At 36.6% G+C, this 17,993-nt stretch overlaps 1 protein-coding gene across 4 annotated transcripts in view; it reads left to right on the top strand.

The window, feature by feature from the left end:
- TENM2 (teneurin transmembrane protein 2) overlaps positions 1 to 17,993 on the top strand; it is a 1,595,068-nt gene that overhangs the window by 314,270 nt on the left and 1,262,805 nt on the right. For all 4 annotated transcript variants that reach the window (XM_066977122.1, XM_066977125.1, XM_066977123.1 and 1 more), the window contains exon 4: positions 17,076 to 17,205. The gene's annotated coding sequence lies outside the window, so the exon portion shown is untranslated. The remainder of the gene's footprint in view (positions 1 to 17,075; positions 17,206 to 17,993) is intronic.

Raw genomic sequence — 17,993 nt, 5'->3', positions numbered from 1 at the left:
TATCACAGAATCACAGAATTGTAGGGGTTGGAAGGGACCTCAGAAGACCATCGGGTCCAACCCCCCTGCCAAAGCAGGTTCCTCAGAGCAAGCTGCCCAGGTAGGTGTCCAGACGGGCCTTGAATATCTCCAGAGAGGGAGACTCCACAACCTCCCTGGGCAGCCTGTTCCAGTGCTCCGTCACCCTCACCGTGAAGAAGTTCTTTCTCATGTTGGTGCGGAACTTTCTGGGCTCCATCTTGTGGCCATTACCCCTTGTCCTGTCCTCACAAACCACTGAAAAGAGGTTGGCCAAATCCCTCTGTCTCCCACACCTCAGGTATTTATACACATTGATGAGATCCCCTCTCAGTCTTCTTTTCTCCAGGCTGAACAGACCCAGGTCTCGCAGCCTTTCTTCATAGGGAAGATGCTCCAGGCCCCGTATCATCTTTGTGGCCCTCTGCTGGACTCTTTCCAGGAGAGTACTCTTCAATTAACTGAGCAGTTATTAGAATTCATATTTTTGATCATGATGATTTCATTTTCAGACTCAAAATTAATATTTAAGCACAATTTGCACTTGCATTTGAGGCTCTGTTTCCTTTCCTCCCCCACACACTCTGAAAGCCCCCCCGGTTATGATTCTCGGTATGTTCATTTTTATCCTGGCTCCTGGAGAAGTATTTTTACAGTTCTGTGCCACCTCTGTAACTCATTATCAAATAAAAGTCCATAAGCTCTTTATATGCAGGTGTAAGATTATGTGCACTGTCTTATTGTTGATATCATTAATGTCTGAGAGCTGGAATTGATAGATATGATGTTGCTGAGGATTTACTGTGGAGAGATCTTTATTAACAGTGTATCCAAATATAATGAAAAATCATAATCTTAGCTTCTCATGCTCTTTGCTTTCATCTAGATCTCAGCAAAACTTGAGCAAAGATTTTATGCTCAAGCAAACAGAGTTCTTCAGATCAGGCTTTTTGCAAGAGTGGAGCAGCAGCTGAGGAGGGGGACCTTTTCATTTGATGATGGACTTTTTTTTTTTTTTTTAAACAACAACAACAACAAAACTCTCTTAATTTCTCCCAGTCTTTGTGTTGTCCCCGCTCGCCCCGTCCCCATGCTCTTTGGCATATGCTTTCTTCTAATAAAATGCTATGACATCTTGACTGGTGATTTCACTATGGATTTTTGCTCTAACAAAAACCTGTTTGAGAATGAAAATCCCTTTCTTCCCATCAGAAATTATCAGTAGTACAGCCAGAGGCTGACATTTGAGGAGCGCTCTAATAATGAAATGAATTAAGGCAGTTTTCCCCTAAGATATTTCAGTGCGTGCATGTGTAAATTACAAACATCCTGTTTGTTTGGGTGAGAGGTGTTAGAAGCTCTCTCTGCTCGGAACATTTCTGTAGTTAAGACTCCTGAACTTTGATTTTCTTTTTCAAAACTAGCTGTGATCTTTGAAAGCAAAGATGTGACCGATTAACCTCTGCGGCTGTGAGTTGTGTTGTGTTACTTGCAAGTTCTTTATATTCAGACAGGAAGGGGCCTGTTCCGGGGATCAGTATGAAGTGAAGTGCATCCCCATTTGAGGGCACCCACAGGCTTGCACAACATCAAAGAAATGAGGCCTGGCAAGAAGTGTGCTATGCAATAGTTTCACTTTTCCCCTATTTTTTTTATTTTTATTTTTTTATGATCTGCTATCTCCAACAACTAAAAGTTATGCTCGCTGGAATCATGCTGTACCTCTTACTCCCTTGTGACAGGGCAAAATATATCTTTTTTTTTTTTTTTTTTTGTATTCACAATGCTGAGAACACTTTTGATCATTCGTTTAATGTATGTTACTTAGGGGTTTATGGGGAATTTCTATCAAGGACATTGTGTATGTGCAATGTAATGCATGTAATAAATCAGAACTTCTATATACAAACATCTAAGCCTGTACAAAACCTGTCTTAAAACTTAGGCAGATCTCCATATCCGTAAAGTTTCATATGTAATGAATTGTACATAAACCTATTCTTGGAGTGAGTATGCACATTGCAACCGTTAGACCAAAAATCATTTTTCATACGACAATGGAATAGGTAGAAAAAAATCTTTTATTCCTTCTAAAAGGTGTCTTTGCACTTAAAAGCATTTTCACAGTTATTTCAGGTTGGTCAATAGCAGTCTGACTAATGCTTCTCAGATATAGTGGTTGTTTTAAAATAGAGAGTGTAAGAGGTAGGAGGAAGACTATTAAAATGCACTAAAAATAATCTTTCTAATAAAATGAGAAATCAGTTTTTAGAAAAGGGCAGGGGGGAGCAGAAAGGTCTGGCAAATAACAGAATAAAAGCAATCTTTTTTTTTTTTTATGAAACTCTGCAGCTTGTTCATTTCAAGCAGGTGTCTCAAAGCGTCCTTTTAAAATATCACCAACTGCTAAAATCGAATACTGTCATTTTATTGTAGTAACCACAGGTTTGCTGATTTTATAATTGGCTTGGCTAGGGAACTCACCTGTAGGGATTTTACCAGTAGCTGTTCTTATCAATTTTTTAATAAATCCCACAGATTGAGTACAGTAAATAATAAATGACACAGTGCTTGGTAAGTCAATATTGAGTTTAATACAGATTTTGGGAAACTACCATATTACATGCACATATTACTGTGGTTCTTGCTTAAATGAAAAAAGCTAGATTTTGTTTACAAAAGTGAAAGGAGCAAAATTTGTAAGGTAATTCTTTTAGAGTTTAGTTCATATTAGCATTTCTTAACTTCAGCGTAATGGAGTATGTGACGGGGGTGTGCTGTCCGGAGGAAGCCCCATATATTTTTCTGAAGCTATAACTGAGTCTCAGATCTGTCCAATTGGTATCAGTTCCTAAGGATTTACAGATTGATTCAGCAAGTGGGTAAGGGTATATTCAGCCACAATGTAACTTCAATATGATTTAAATATATTTAAGTACTTTACCAGATAGAGACAAACTTAAGGTATGCATAAGATTAAGTAGAAGTTATTTTACAACTAATAGATTTGCTGAACTGTCCTTCAGCATAAATATTGTCAAGAACTTTGTTTATGAACATATTGAAAGAGTACCAAGAGTTTCCTTCTTTCACCAATAAGTTAAAACATTTTTCATACAAGTCGTGTTAGGCAATAGTGTGTATACCTGCATGTAATACTTAGTGAAAAACTAAGGAGTAGGAAGGGTGAATCAGGAATGATTGCCTTTTTAAAATTTTTATTTCTGTGAAAAAAGTTGTTTTGTTTGTTTGTTTGTTTCAAATAAAATCTTCCAGTGAGTATTCCTAATTTAATTATTGACATGATAATATGAGTGTGAGGGGGTTTATAGATTTTTGAAACACCACAAAGGAATATGCATGTTTCCTATGATGTTGCAGGTCCTGATAATTAGCGTGCACCTGGTGAAGCCATGGTTACTACCCCCCATAGCTCCCAGTTCTCTTTCCTATTATTCCACAATTTACAAACCCTGATAGCATCTAATTAAGTTTGCCATTTTATTATTTATGTATCACTTAGTGTGAGTATCATTTGAGTACTTCAAGAGAGAGAAAAAAGGCAGCAAACACTTACGAAAAAGTGTACCGAAGCTACAGGCTGGAGAGCTGACATCTCCAAGTAGAAAGATTTATGTCGTCTACCAAAAAAATGTAGCTTTTCTACGCAGGTAGAAAAATCTATCAGCCAGGTGTAGTCCTAATGTTTCCACATTGCACCACTGATTGTGCACCAAAGTACAAGATCTGTACCGGTCCAGATGAAAACAGGTGAATTAAAACTGTAGGGAGGAAAAAGAAAATTCCATGAGGAGGATCAGGAAAACTTAAATTCAGCCTTTTCTGTCTGGAGAGCTATTTTCTGAAAGCTGTAGTTTAAAATAGGATAATAATATAGGTTTGACGATTTGTTTGTTTTTTGTTTTTGATGTTATTTGTAGTAAATAGCAAAGAAGGCTGACTTTTTTTTTCTTTTTTCTTTTTTTCAGAAAGTTGCATTGCCTAGCAATTTATTTGACAATTTAGTGTACACATGGAAAGGTACATCACACTATGGGATGTCAGCTGAGCATTGTCTCCTGAATTTGAGGAAAAACAGCAAATATGCCCGTTGATTTCTGTGAACACTGTCTTAGAAACAAGACAATTAAACGTTTCCAAGAGATAAAATATATAAAACAGTATCTCCAGACTTTCAGATGAAAAAAATGTTTTAAAGCACTTTTAAAGCACTGCATTTTTTTTTTGTCTGCATGTTTTATTTGCCCCGTGTAAATGTCAAGGCTTTTAAATAGCTGTCATTTTGTTTATTTCTGAAGTGGTCTCATTGGTCTTACTCTTTGACAGTCTTTACTGTTATCACTGTTAAAGACTATTTATAATATTTCTTAATCTGTACAAACATGCATTCTTATAATTCCCATTTGCATTTTGTTTTTGATTTTTTTTTTCTTTCCGTTTTCATAGTCCTTCTTGTTTCCCTCCTTTTTTTCTTTCCTAACATCCATCTGATGAAAAAGATCCTGTGCTTTAGCTGATATCCCACTGTAAAATGTATTAAACATCTGATTCTGGATGACTGTATGTTATCCAAGGTGTAAATGAACAATATTGTGTATAGGTCTTGAGTATGCTTCAGCTCAGTATAGCCAATTACGTGACCCTCACTTCCTGTGATTTCTACTGAGCATTTGGATACGTGATTCTAGGAAAGCAGTTAAGCATTATAGTAACATTCATTGCATGATTAAAACCGGGTTGTTATTACAAGCTAACACAAAGCTGTCTGTAGTGGAAAGCACTGTTAGATATACCTGTAGGCATTGCTGTTTGTATCTAGTGTGACAGAATTTTTACCTAAGGCATTCAGTGACCTGAAGGTAACCAAGTCCATCACTGTTAAAAACAAGTGCAACTTGTTATGTGTTGTAGTTCCAAAATGATGTATTCTGTAATTATTAATCAAATAGTGTCCAAAAACCCCACACTGAGTATTTGTAATCCAAACCGTACTGACTAGTTTGTTATACTTATGGGACTATCTTCAGTGACTTCAGTAAAAGATGTCTTTGACAATTAGCCATCATTTCTGGTTAACGTAATATCTGAAATGCCATCAGATAAATGTTCAGAATGAAATACCGCACAAAGAGTCTTGATAAGCATTTCTTTGGAGCTGTCAGGCTCAGCACTATAATGGATGCGTCACACAGTCGGTATCTTGTTATGAGCACAAAGGGACACACACCTTACATGTGAAGCCAAGAATTTAATGATAGGCTAACTGAAGTTTAACAGCCTAACAGTCCAAATTATTAGTGTGTTTATGGTAATGTATGTTCATAGTCTGTATAAGCACAGAAAAACGTCAATACAGTTAAAGTGGTTATACAGAAAACCATTCTGTTACCTACTGATTTTCTTTGGTTCATTTCTTATGCTTCTAATGTCACCCTGGGTACCAGGGCTGACAGTCGCCGTTGTGGGGAGGAAGGAGTTACAAAAAGCTGTCAACATCCTAAAGCCTTGGTCAAGAGAGCTGTGATGCTAGTGATGAAGGTTTCTTTCTCCTTTCTTTTGGGAGCCCTTTGCTGTTATCAGTTTCCTCCTCCTTCTCACTTTTAAGGGTGAATTTGGGTTTGTTTTTGTAACACATAATCTGCTAATGTACTTCTTTCCATTGGTTTAATTGGTCAGTCTTTCTGTTCCCTTTGTTTTTTTTCTAATACTGCTTTTACCGGAATAATGCGAGGTGGTACTCCTGAACTGATCGGTGTGATTTGTGCTTATGTCCTGGGGCCTCTGTCCATATGTCTACGTATTCTTCCACAGAACACTTTTACTAGAATTATATAGCTCTTTCATTCCACTCTAAATTAGCCACTTGTCATCACTATAAGCTAAAGCTAACTAAAACTAATTCAGGGAACAATTACCTTGATTCCTAGACAATCGATGCTTCTACTGTACAAGGAAAAAACATCTGAGGTTCAAACAAACCCAGACAAAGTACTGGGATCCTACACTGTCAGGGCAATACACAGCCTGTGGCCTTTCACTAGTAATCAGAGAAATGGTGTCTCTTGGGCTACAAGGTCTTTCTGCTAGGTCTGAACTCATTTGTTGATGGTTTTTGTATGAAATCATGGAGCCAAAATGCTTGTGTCAAGTCCATTAAACACATGAGATAAACATAAGCTGGGGGCACTATTGTTGCTAAATCTGACAAAACTTGAAATTTAAAACAGTAGCTGTTATTTTATAAATTCAGAATGCAGATATGTATATGAAAACTTTTTACAATATATGAGACTTTCAGTCACAGGTCAAAGCTAGGAGTTTAAATTCTTTAAAATACAAAATACTTCTTTTATTTCTTGATAAAACCTATGTTTCAACATAGGAAGAAATCTTTTCCATTTGATTAATTGCTCAAGCACAGTTTGTCTATTCTATACTTTAAAATATGGCAAGCATAATCAGCAGCAAGCTGACGTTACTGAAGTTATTTATTTGCTTTTTTTTAAATAGCTTTTTTTCTTGTCTTTATGGATCTTTAAAAACACAGTTATTAAGTATTGGGAGGTCAAGATATCAAATAAAATAGCAGGCAGCCCTGAAGTCCTTCAGGAGGGTTCAGCCTGTGGGAGACGTTCTGGCTACAGTCTCCTGCAGCAAAAGCTTTTGCTCTCAACACATCAGTCAGTCAGCTCAAATTTTCTTTCAGTGTTAACTCAAATCCTTCATATAAGTACTGTATTTTAATATCATCTTCCCTAAGAAAGAGAAAACCAGGACAGAGTTAAATATACAAGTTAATGTAAACAGTTGCTTTTTAGATACAGGAGCAAGAATACCACTTAATTTCTGCCTCATCTGTGGGAATTGGAATATTTGGTTTATTTTTCCCTTTAGACAGGTAAGATAACTAAAGGCTGGAAAACTGAAAGAACTTGCTGCATGTAACAACCTCAGGCACTTTAGAAATCTCTAGGAAGACTTATTCATCCCTGGATAAAATACACAGCAGCAGTCCTGCTGAGAGGAGAGCTTCTTGGAATATCTAATTGGAAATGCTAATGCTGTCTCGAAGATGTACTTTCTTAGGACACTGTCCATTTCAAATGGGGAGGAGATGGGTTTCAATCTTGAGAAGCCTAACGTTGTAGTGGAAAATACATCAGTTGTTGTTATATCTAAATTTCATGGGTTCATGTTCTTCTGAACAGTCAGGAATTTTTTATTGGACTGGTGATCCATTTCCAAGAGGAAGGTAGAATGCCCCCCTCTGAAGAGCTTGTTCCCAGGGTTTGCAGTGCTCTTAGGGAGGTACAAGGGATCTAAGTACTTTGAGAAGGATGGAACTGAGCTGGCGGCTGGCACTTCGGTGGCCAAATGCTGCACTTGGCTTGCTGACTGTAAGGATGACTCCTACCACCATCTCCAGCTATTTTTTGAAATAAAAATAATCCAAGCTATAGTTTCTTGTTTGATATTTTTTGTTTTGTTTTGTCATTGATGTTTTTGTGTCTAATAGCACATCCTACAGGTAAGCATTGGGCATACCTGTTATTTCCAGACTTGAAGAGGACAGAAGCACAGCTATTTTGTGAATATATTCTAAGTAGAGAAGCAAGATGAGCATCAGGGATTTTTTATTTTTTAATAATGAAGACTTGGATATTACTTGATTCAGGTGCATATAAACACTTAAGTAAAGATTTTTAAGGTAAACTATTTAGGCACCTCTGTTCTACCTCTGCACATTTTAGGTTTTGAATTGTATGTATTGGTTTGGCCTTGAGTGTATACTAAGAAATTTGCTGCTGCAAATGAAGATGGCAGCACAACTGAGGTGAATTGCATTGCAGAACACCTGAAAGTGAAGGCAAGATTGTTTTCATGTACTTCACCATAAGACTTGACAAAATTGTTTTCATTAAGCAGCAAGGCACTTAAAAATGGTCACATTCATGATATCAAATGATTAACAGTGAAAGTGTGAAATGAATTAAGCACAGATTTTCGCACTCCACAAGTTAAGATATAAAGATACTTTTTATTATTATTTATTTATCTATTTATTTTTGACATCATAAATCCAAGTTACAACATAATGTGATTGTGAAAAAGATCTTCTGGAAAATGTAATGCTGTAACATTCTAAGGTTATTTTTAACATAGACATATTCCCAATAAATGTTGAAGGTATCTGCTCTTCAAATGATAATTATCACATACTTGAGATTACTGTCAGAAGGGCCAGAAGATGGAGTAGTTATAAGACTATCCTTTCTCCATGGATTTTCTTGTTAGATGGATAATTAAGAAATTGTGTAACACCAGAAATCTGTAGTATCCAGTAGAATTTACTTTTAAGCATACTTAATTTTAACTCAACCTTGTTGAAAATTAACAGTACTGTTTTAGTTTGTTTTTATTCAAAGGGCAAGTTTGTCATTTCACTTCTACTTTCTGAAAGGAAAGAAGCCCTACAGTTTTATCACTGGTCTGAGGACAGCAAAATTTATTTCAGCCAATTAAAATCACAGTAACTGTTAGAGACTCTAATAGGAACACCCTTTTGCTAGTTAGTTCCACATCCCAGATGGTACGATTAAAACCCCTTAGCTTCGCATTTCTCTATTGTACTGGCTGTCCTTTCTCTAAAAGAATATTTACAAGAATATGGTACAACACTCCATTTGCATGGTGGTTTTTACAGTTTGCTTGTCTACAAACAGTGTGCTAATACATTCACTGTTGGAAGCTTTAACACTTGGTGTAAAGTAAGCTAAAGTTGATCGATCTCTTTGGGTCACACATTATTGCATATATGTTTTGAGATTATGTATAAAACTGTATCTTGGCTTAGTATGACTGCAGCTTAAGTGTTGACAAGGAATAATAATATATTTGCTAAATATAATGGTTGAAGTTTTGCAGAAAATTTAGTGGAACATCTTATCAATACTACTTTTTCTTATTATTGTATGCCTTGAGATATTGACTTGATTATTTCCTTGGGCCAGTTACAACAGCTTTTGTTTGTCTGTCACCTTTAGATTTCTGCAGAGCCTTGGCTGTGTTTAAGCCAGCTAGAATATTTTCAACCACTTTAATATTTTCAAGAGACAAAAAGAGAGAAAAGTATCTCTCTTAGGGTTCAGTCTTAGAAAAGTAAGAAATGTATGACTGAGAAAAGGGAAGACCCTTTTTTTTTCATCTAATGATCCTCAGCTTCCAAAGGATCGGAATGATTTAAAATAATGTATGTGCTGTTCTTTATTATCATGGCTGCATTCAGCTATTGTACCAAGTGCCTGTAAGGGAGTGCTGCACAGAGAAATCTGAAGAGTTTGTCATTGCTCTGCCACCTTCTTAGTATTATCTTGGTAATTTCTCCTATGGAAAAGCATTTGTCAGTATAGGTGATATATAGCTGGCTGTTGCACCTACAAAGTACTTGTTTGTGATACTGGGAAAATTTTGACCTCTAACTCCATTTACTTTACTGAGACTGAAGGAAAAAAAAAAAGTGGGAAAAAAAACCTCAGTTGTTAGTATTACTTGGAGTTCAATCTCATGCTTGGTAATAAATTCATTTTTAACCCTGCTTTCTAAAAACTCAATAAATGTGATCATTTCAGTGTCCCTGTTAAATTCATGTCTTGTATTGAAATGGCGTACGAATCTGGGTATTCTGATTGCCAGTACCTTTCTCCAACTTTACTGATGCTCTCTTAATGTATAGCCGATGCAGGTTTGGGTCTGCGCTTCAGAAATCCAGAAGGGCTATCAAAATCATATTTTTCCTTCACGGTTTGGGAAGGCTTTTATTCCTGTGATGATATGTAGGCTTTGGGTTGTTATTGGTCTTTTAAATTCTGTTATTACTTAAGAGACACCTCAGCTCTGGGTCTCTGTCTATCTTCCATTCCCAGAAATAGATTTAGAAACTTTCCACAAATAACCTTAGGTCCCTTAATGTTAGGTCTAATATTTTTTCTTCAACTCTTTAAATGACTTTTGTGTTCACATAGTGCTTCACGGAAAAACTTCCTTAATTCTGGTAGATAGGAGATTCTTGACCATTGAGACTTAACTCCTGTTTCTTTCTCTGACATACCGTGATAGAAAAGAGGACGAATTATGAATTTTACTCTCAGTTCCCTGGATATAAATGTAGAGGCACTTGAATCATGCCAGTGCAATTACTCTAAGTTCACACCTAGGTAACTAACGACAAGCTTGTGTCTCTGGAATAGATTGTTGCTTTAATTAAAATATAAACTCCACATTTTTCTCAAATTTATTTGTCTCAAATTCCCTCCTGCTTTTCATGAACCTACTCTAATTTATAGCCACAATTTCTCACCAACACTTCTGCCAACAAAAGTATAAAATGAAAGAAAATTAGGTCTAGTAACACTATATAGTAACACTGCAATAGTTTCTGTTGAGGCAAAAAAAAAAAAGGCCCACACAATGACAGTGGCAATGACCCTGATTTATTTGTGTCTCCATTTATGTTATGGTAAGATCATGTTGCTGGAAGTCTTTACAAGCCACACACATTTAGATTATCTTGAAAATAAAGGATTTGCATGAAGGATTCCCTTCCCTTTTGCATGCTTTTAGACAAGAAACAAAATTACCCTTATTTTAAACTATCTGAGCAAATAAAAAAAATATATATATATAATATTGGGTAGTGTTAGGGTTTGTATTTGCTATACTTCTGTTTTAGACAGGAAGTAATTCCTAACATATATAATAAGGTTATGTATTTGTGATATGGAGAGCTAATTATTCATTCACATAGGTACATTTTTTATTTTTTTTTCCTGGCTGCTAATACTGGTTTGACTTGCATCACAGGACAAAGCAGTTTTCCTGTTCGCTGGTACAGACTTCCAACCGTGGCGATGTCAGTGACCTTATCCGTTCCGATACAAAAATCTCGTAGTTTGTAGGCACAAAAGCCTTGATGATACAAAATGGGATGAAGCAATGCCAGGTTGGACGTAATGCTTAGGAACATGGTTTAATGGGTGATATTGGTGGTAGGGTGATGGTTGAACCAGATGATCTTGAAGGGCTTTTCCAACCTTGATCATTCTATGATTCTATGAATACTGATCAGGGAAGAGGAGTCTGATCCCAGAGTAATGAGTGTATCTGAATACCTGTCAGCTAGCTCCTTTTGAAGAGGGAGTGGTACGGGTAGGGACGGCCGTACCACATGTGGGGGGCACTGTATGCCTTGGCCTTATCGGGCTGACAAGTCACCTACTCTTGGGGGTGTGACACCTGCCCTAGGGACCTACTGTTACCTCAGCTGTCTATAGACGCTGCGCCTGCTACCGTTCTGGTTTTCCATCTGGAGACACTACTTGCAGCGTGGGATCACAGAGGCCTTGCGCTTAGCTTTCCAATAGTCAAAATTTAGGATTGAAGCCCATATATTCCACACATCTCTCTCACATATTTGCATGTTTTCAATTTAGGTAACAGTTCATACAAATTCGGTCATCAGTCTACATGAACATTCATAGGGTACTTCCAGGTGCTTTTAACTTGTACAGCTGTTGTGCTAGTAAAAAAGCTGTTGGGCTGAGAGTCGGTGACAAGTGCAGCACGCCTGCCAGGAAGGGAAACACAACCTACTGGCTTCCCAGTTAGCTGAAATCTCTTCTTAGTCTGCAGGAGTTCTGCACTGCATGTTGCTGCAAAAGAGCATTGCTGAGGTCTAAGATGATTTTCTAACCACAGAGAGGTTGGATACACTCTCTGGGTGGGAGGAGGGAATGATCTGGGAATTAAGGCAAAGAAGAAAAGGGGCAAGCCTGATTCTCTAATTAGCCTTGTTGTGTTTCTACCAAGCTGTTACATCTGAGCCATCTGCTGAATAATTTGAATCACCTTCTTGTTACTGGACTGAGTTGGGAAAAACAAGCCATTTCTTAGGATCTTGCCTTCCTATTGGTTTGTCTGATTTGCAGCTTTTCAGTTCAGAACGCTACTGAAGCTCACTAGCCAAATATATTTGGGCTGAATTTGTACCATGACTAGTTTTTTACTCAGTCATCTGCAATGGTGTATTAGGTCTGCTGTGTTCCAAACCATCTCCCATATAGACCAAATTTGAATTCATAAAATAAAGATTCCTGCAGGAACAAGTTGATCCTTCAGCAATTGTCATCCTGCATACCACGTCCATGAGACTTACCTGAATTAATTTCTTCTTCATCTAGAACTGTGTTTTGATCAAAATATGATTTTGATTCTATTATTTTTTAATGTCCAGAGTTTGTGAATGCACTCTATCACTCAATATACTGTTAGAGAGGGTATTAACTTGCAACATTAAAAGTGTACATCTCTAGTCTGCATTTGTGATACTTAATCCTTCTAGCAAATGGAGGTCAAGTACTCTCCTTTGCTAAATTTCTATTTCCCACAGATGTCTGAAAACTGAAGAACCTTTAAAAAAAGTTAGTCATTGCAAAACTCAAAACTCATCCATATGATACACATGTTTTATATACCTAATGTTTGGGCCTAGAACATTCTCCGTGCTGCTGGGAGGCCTGCCTAAAGCTTGGCAGTAGCTCTTACGCTTCCCACTCAGAAGACCTGGAGTTTCTTTTCTAGTCTTCTCCTTGGTGAACCACATTTGCCTTCTTTCAGATTGCAGTGATGCACCAGATTTGCTTTGGGACCCAGGCCTCTGAAGTGTCTCATAAATATAGTCACTTATGACTCTCTATGAGAAGACAAAAGGGTGCTCTCTCCTTTCAAAGAACTTTACTGACTGTCCTAGCCTTGAATATGGACCACAGTCCTCAAGCTTCACGAGTGGAGGCACCGGAAACTGAAATGATATGTTTACAGTGTCTCAGCTTCTCTCTTTCTCTCCCACTGAATCTTCAGATATTTTTAGTGTATTATGAAAGTTTCAAAAGAGGATGGATGTGAATTTTATACTCTGGAAGCTAAAGGAATTGTGACTGAAATAATGGAAGATAAGAATTTATGTCTTGAATCTGTGACTTGGGCATTTAGAGGGTTCTGTGTTCTGTGTTGGCATGGCTAGTTGAAGCTGATAATGAAGCGTTGCTACAGCTCTAAATTCTTTGCATAGATAAACTGCTAGGCTTTCCTTTCGACACCAACAAACAAACAAACAAAAAAACCACAACACCTGTTTGTGTGTGTGTATGTGAAATATGTGGGTTTTACAAATTTTATGGAAGAAATGACCAAACTGCCTGGTTTATCTCAGGAATGCAGTTATTTTCCAGTCTTTCAGCAGCAACAACTTTAAGTCTGAGATGTAAATTAGCCTCATTATCTAGCATGGGGTCAACTTCTTTCTTGTACATCCATGCTAATGTTATTGTCAGGCACTGGCAGTCTCTGAATTTCTAATATTCTCTTGTATCCGGTGGGCCTATGCTGTGCGTGTCACACAAGGCATGCAAGCAGAAATTTTTCCCTATCCTCTGCCTCACAAATATTTGAATTTATGGTTGTAGCATTCAATAATGCTAACATTGTTGAGCTTTCTCCACCTCTGCAGTTACTGGTTGCATCTAACTTTATTTAAATACAGCTTTTGCCTTTGTAGTAAGGAGGCTTTGCATTTCTTAGTGAGTTGTTACCTGGTATTTTTCTGTTGAAATGGTGAAGATGTAGAGAAATGTATTGCTATGAGCTTCTGTGTTTCTGTGTGCTTTTCCTTGGGGGGGATCATGGCTTTGCTGCTTTTTGTTGTCCCCAAAATTGACACTGTGTTTTTGACTCATACCATTGCTATAATGTGGATATCATTCTCAAGCTATCGTTCTCTCATCTGTTTGTATTTTCCATTTCTTGAGGTTCTGTATATGAGATGGGGAGGAGAATGACACGCTATGTAGTATCAGGTTCATAAGGCTATCCTTCTTGCTGTATTTACTATGTAAGGCACCAATGCTAGCAAGATTCCAGGATAATATTGGACAAAACTCTCTTTTTCTGCACCTGCAGAAAAAAGAAAGTATACATTTTTATCACATATTTTTTATGACTGTTCATGTGGTATCAGTGATCTGTTTGAACACTCTGGTTTGCACAGCGAATAAGATCAGTGACAAGACTTCTCAAAGTCTATTGCAAGGCTTATTTTTCAATATTTTTCCAATATTGACAGTTAGGAATTTTTTTTTGACCAGCTCAATATCTTATTGTTTATGTCTTTATTTAACAGATATATATTTCTTTTTCACTATTAGAAGTAGACAGGTGTACTACTAATAAGAACTATTGTTGGAAAAAAATATAAGTTTGTCTGAGATGTTGTAACTTAAATACACTGCAATCACAATTACATTTTCAGCTCTGTAACTTGTCAGTGTAACGGTTATGGAGTGAAAATAAACAAATAAATAAAACCACCGGAGAACATTTTCATAACATTCATGTAAATTGAATCATTTAGTCCCATAAAGCTGTTCTTACTGCATGAGTTTTGATGATCTCAGTAGCTTATGCTCTTCATTTTGACTAATTTCTGAAGTAATGCAGCAATATGAAGATTGATAACATTAAGTACTTAGACATAAGTTGAGATGTAGAAATAGGCTGTTGATCATGCACATCTTTAAAAATCTCATAATGTTTTTTTGTTTTTTTTTTTTTTTTTTTTTTCTGAAGTAAGAAATCTACCCTCAGCATGTTGGCCAGATTTCAATTTAAGTCATGAAATATTTGGCAAATACTTATCATGTTGTTGTAGTTAAAATCACAATTTGCACCTCCAATGTGCTGAAGGTATTAGTGTTTTTAAAGATGAAGTGTTTGATAGGAGTATACCTTAAGGTATTGTTGCTGTGGTGCAAATTGTTTGCTACCTAAATACAGAAGTATGCTTTCTTGTGACTACTTCTATGACAACAGACGCACCTTCATCAAAGTCATTATGATAATATGCGTATGAATATTTGAATGAATGCAGAAAGCAAATAACTCAGTGCCCAAAATATTTAAATGCGTTTGTGCAAATTGCTGTGGACCTCCTAAATACCTTTATAAAGGATATAAATGAGTGTTAGCTGGGCATCTGTGTGATCAAGCTGGTTTCTAATTGCAAAACAGATTTCTCCGCAACTGAGCCAAACGTCTCTCTTTTTTAAAATAAGGTATTTGATTATTTGATTATTTTTTTTTTCTAACATTATCTGTCTGAGGTAAAATCACTGGGGGAGAGAGGAGGAAGATTCACTGGTTTGTGGTTAAGGACTACTTATCGTATATGGATCAGCAGCCTCAGGGAAAGAAGCCTAACAATAGCAATTGAGTATGTAGTTGAAGCAAGATAGGGGAGGCGATGGCATTAGTACTGCATAGACAGTCACGTGATGGAAACACAGTTACGCTGAGCACTGCTTTGGCCTAATAGAGGCTAACATGGCTGACTGTGCTTCTATTTTTCTAATCTTTCTTTATTTCATGCTTAAGTATCTGATAATTGAATTCATTCATGAAATTATTGATGCGTGACACAGATTACTTATTTTTTTCACTTGAGAGAATTGATAGAGTAAAAAGTATGTTTGGGGTTTACTGGAAAAAGAACTACTGACTCAGAGGTCTGTGGTAATAATTGGCTTTGTTTTTGTCATCCCATTGAAGTTAAAGGATACCTCAAAGTGTAGAAGTAATGGGCAGTATTGCTGGGCATCACACCGACATTTATTCACTTTATCACTTTCATAATTTTACTTTTTTTCTGCTTGGGAAGCTTTATGTAGCAGTATTTCAATTTCTATATGAAGATTTTTTGTTTGTTTACTTGAAGTTTGTTTTATGGTACCTTATTACTAGTCTAACATTTAAAATACTACCATTTTCCCAGCAGACTAAGGTAACAACTTTTTATTTCCCGAGGCTGAGATAGATTCGGGGGGAGAACAGGATGGCGGGGGGGAGGACAATGGCACTAGGCTAGGCTCTATGTAGTGTTCCATATAGGGCTTATGTCCAAAATGATTGACAATATATCTGGGTAGAAAATACACTGAGCAGCTTGGAATTTACAAGAAGAGATTTGACTATGTTACGTTGCATTGAATTGTATTATGCAACTTGTTAAATGACAAATGAGGCAATATGAAGCAACTATAAAACATGACAGGGAGTTGATATTTTCCAGAGAAGTATCTAAATTATGGATTCTATTGTGGGGGGTGTCCTGGGACACTTGATAGAAATATTATGCTTACTTTCTTTCTGGATTACCTTTAGTGTGTTTACAGTGTATATTTTTAAAAAATGGTACAATATGTCAAAATATAATCCTGTTATTCAGAATCCACACAATATAGAGACTGAGTGGCCTCCAGCATGACTTCTGTTTAGGTAGGGCCTCATGTGAATGGACGTGTGGGCTTGCTGAATTCACACATCCATATTCTGTGGAAGGATAGCTTGATGCTTGTTAGCTTTCTACTTTTTTTTTTTCTGTACTAAGTTTTCTTTGGGTGCTGCTAACACAGCTTGCAGTGCATACTCCACAGCAGTGTAGATGCTACATTAAAAAAAAAAAAGTTACTAGAAGATGTATATTGTAATAATGTTACATCTATAAAAAGCATATGAATACTTCAAATAAATGTTTGTGTGTTTTTTCACGTTGCAGTTTCAGAAAACTTTTTAAAAGAGTGGCCAGAAAGAGTATGTAGGTCTGAAGAACAGTCTGCAATGTTGCAGTAGATATTCAAGAAAAGCTGTTCCTTATGGTATAAGCCACAATACATTACAAGTACAGTACGGAGCACCTATCACAGGACACCAGATGCACATTGTAATGAGTCTCAGAGAGGCCATATATTTTAACAATTAGATAAGATATGTGTTATCATCAGAAAGTGTACAAAATACGTAATTTTCCATACAATGTGTTTTCTGTGACCCTATCTTTCTGATTGTTCAAGAATAAAAGTCATATTTAAAATGTAAAGAATAAGTCTACTGATTTTTCCATTTTGGTGTTTCCTTGTCTTTTCATTTAGATGTAATCACTGTAACAACAGACTGAGGGCAAAAGAAATTAAACCAGTTGGGTGAATTAGCTCAGCAAGTGACGGTTCACAGGAGAGTCTTTATCTACTCTTTCCACAGACTGTGTATGCATAATTGCAGGTAAGTGTACTGGCTACATTTTCTTCGATAGAACAATTATAATAGAAATTATAATTAAAGGTCTGTTATTATACTCATGACTAGATATTTGGGTCAAACTTGTACATGCACTAGCTTGAAGCCTGTTCTAAAAATGTGTTTGATTAAATTTATATTTTATTGTATCCCTTCAGGGGTTTGATTATGCAGCCAAAATGACTCAGTTAATGTCAAAATGATGCTTATAAGAACCGGCCATTTTTATTAAGTATTTCAGACTTTGAGGGCACTGTTTTTTATTTTTATGTATTGTCCAAATGAAAGTTCATATGTCTGTATCTCTGCATATCACAGCACTATGATTGTAAAGGGTGTGTATATATATATATATTATTTTGGAAAAACTCAAGATCATAAATTTGAGGTGTCTAAGACCTCATGAAAGGCCATGGCAGAATTAAGCACCTAATTACTCTCTGTGACTACAACAATCTCTTGTAAATGTCTTGGTGCTGTTATTCACCCAGTGGGAATCAAGACATCTACTAGTCTTCATAAAAGCCTGCTTTAGTTTTCATGAATCAAGACATCTACTAGTCTTCATAAAAGCCTGCTTTAGTTTTCATGATAGCTTATACCATAAGAGCTAACCTGCCACTGCTGAAAACACAGACTGGGAGGGAGACCTAATGCTGTTGCAAAATATCTTAATATGGACCTCCTCTGGCCAAATACCACATGGAGCGTTAAAGTTACTCAGCTGGGTATATAAATAAGTGTTTTGTGATTGTGTCATACAGTACCCAAAA

Source organism: Anser cygnoides, chromosome 14, assembly GCF_040182565.1.
Source record: "Anser cygnoides isolate HZ-2024a breed goose chromosome 14, Taihu_goose_T2T_genome, whole genome shotgun sequence".
In the NCBI taxonomy this organism is placed as follows: Eukaryota; Metazoa; Chordata; class Aves; order Anseriformes; family Anatidae; genus Anser; species Anser cygnoides.
This window is presented reverse-complemented; position numbering and strand designations above follow the sequence as displayed.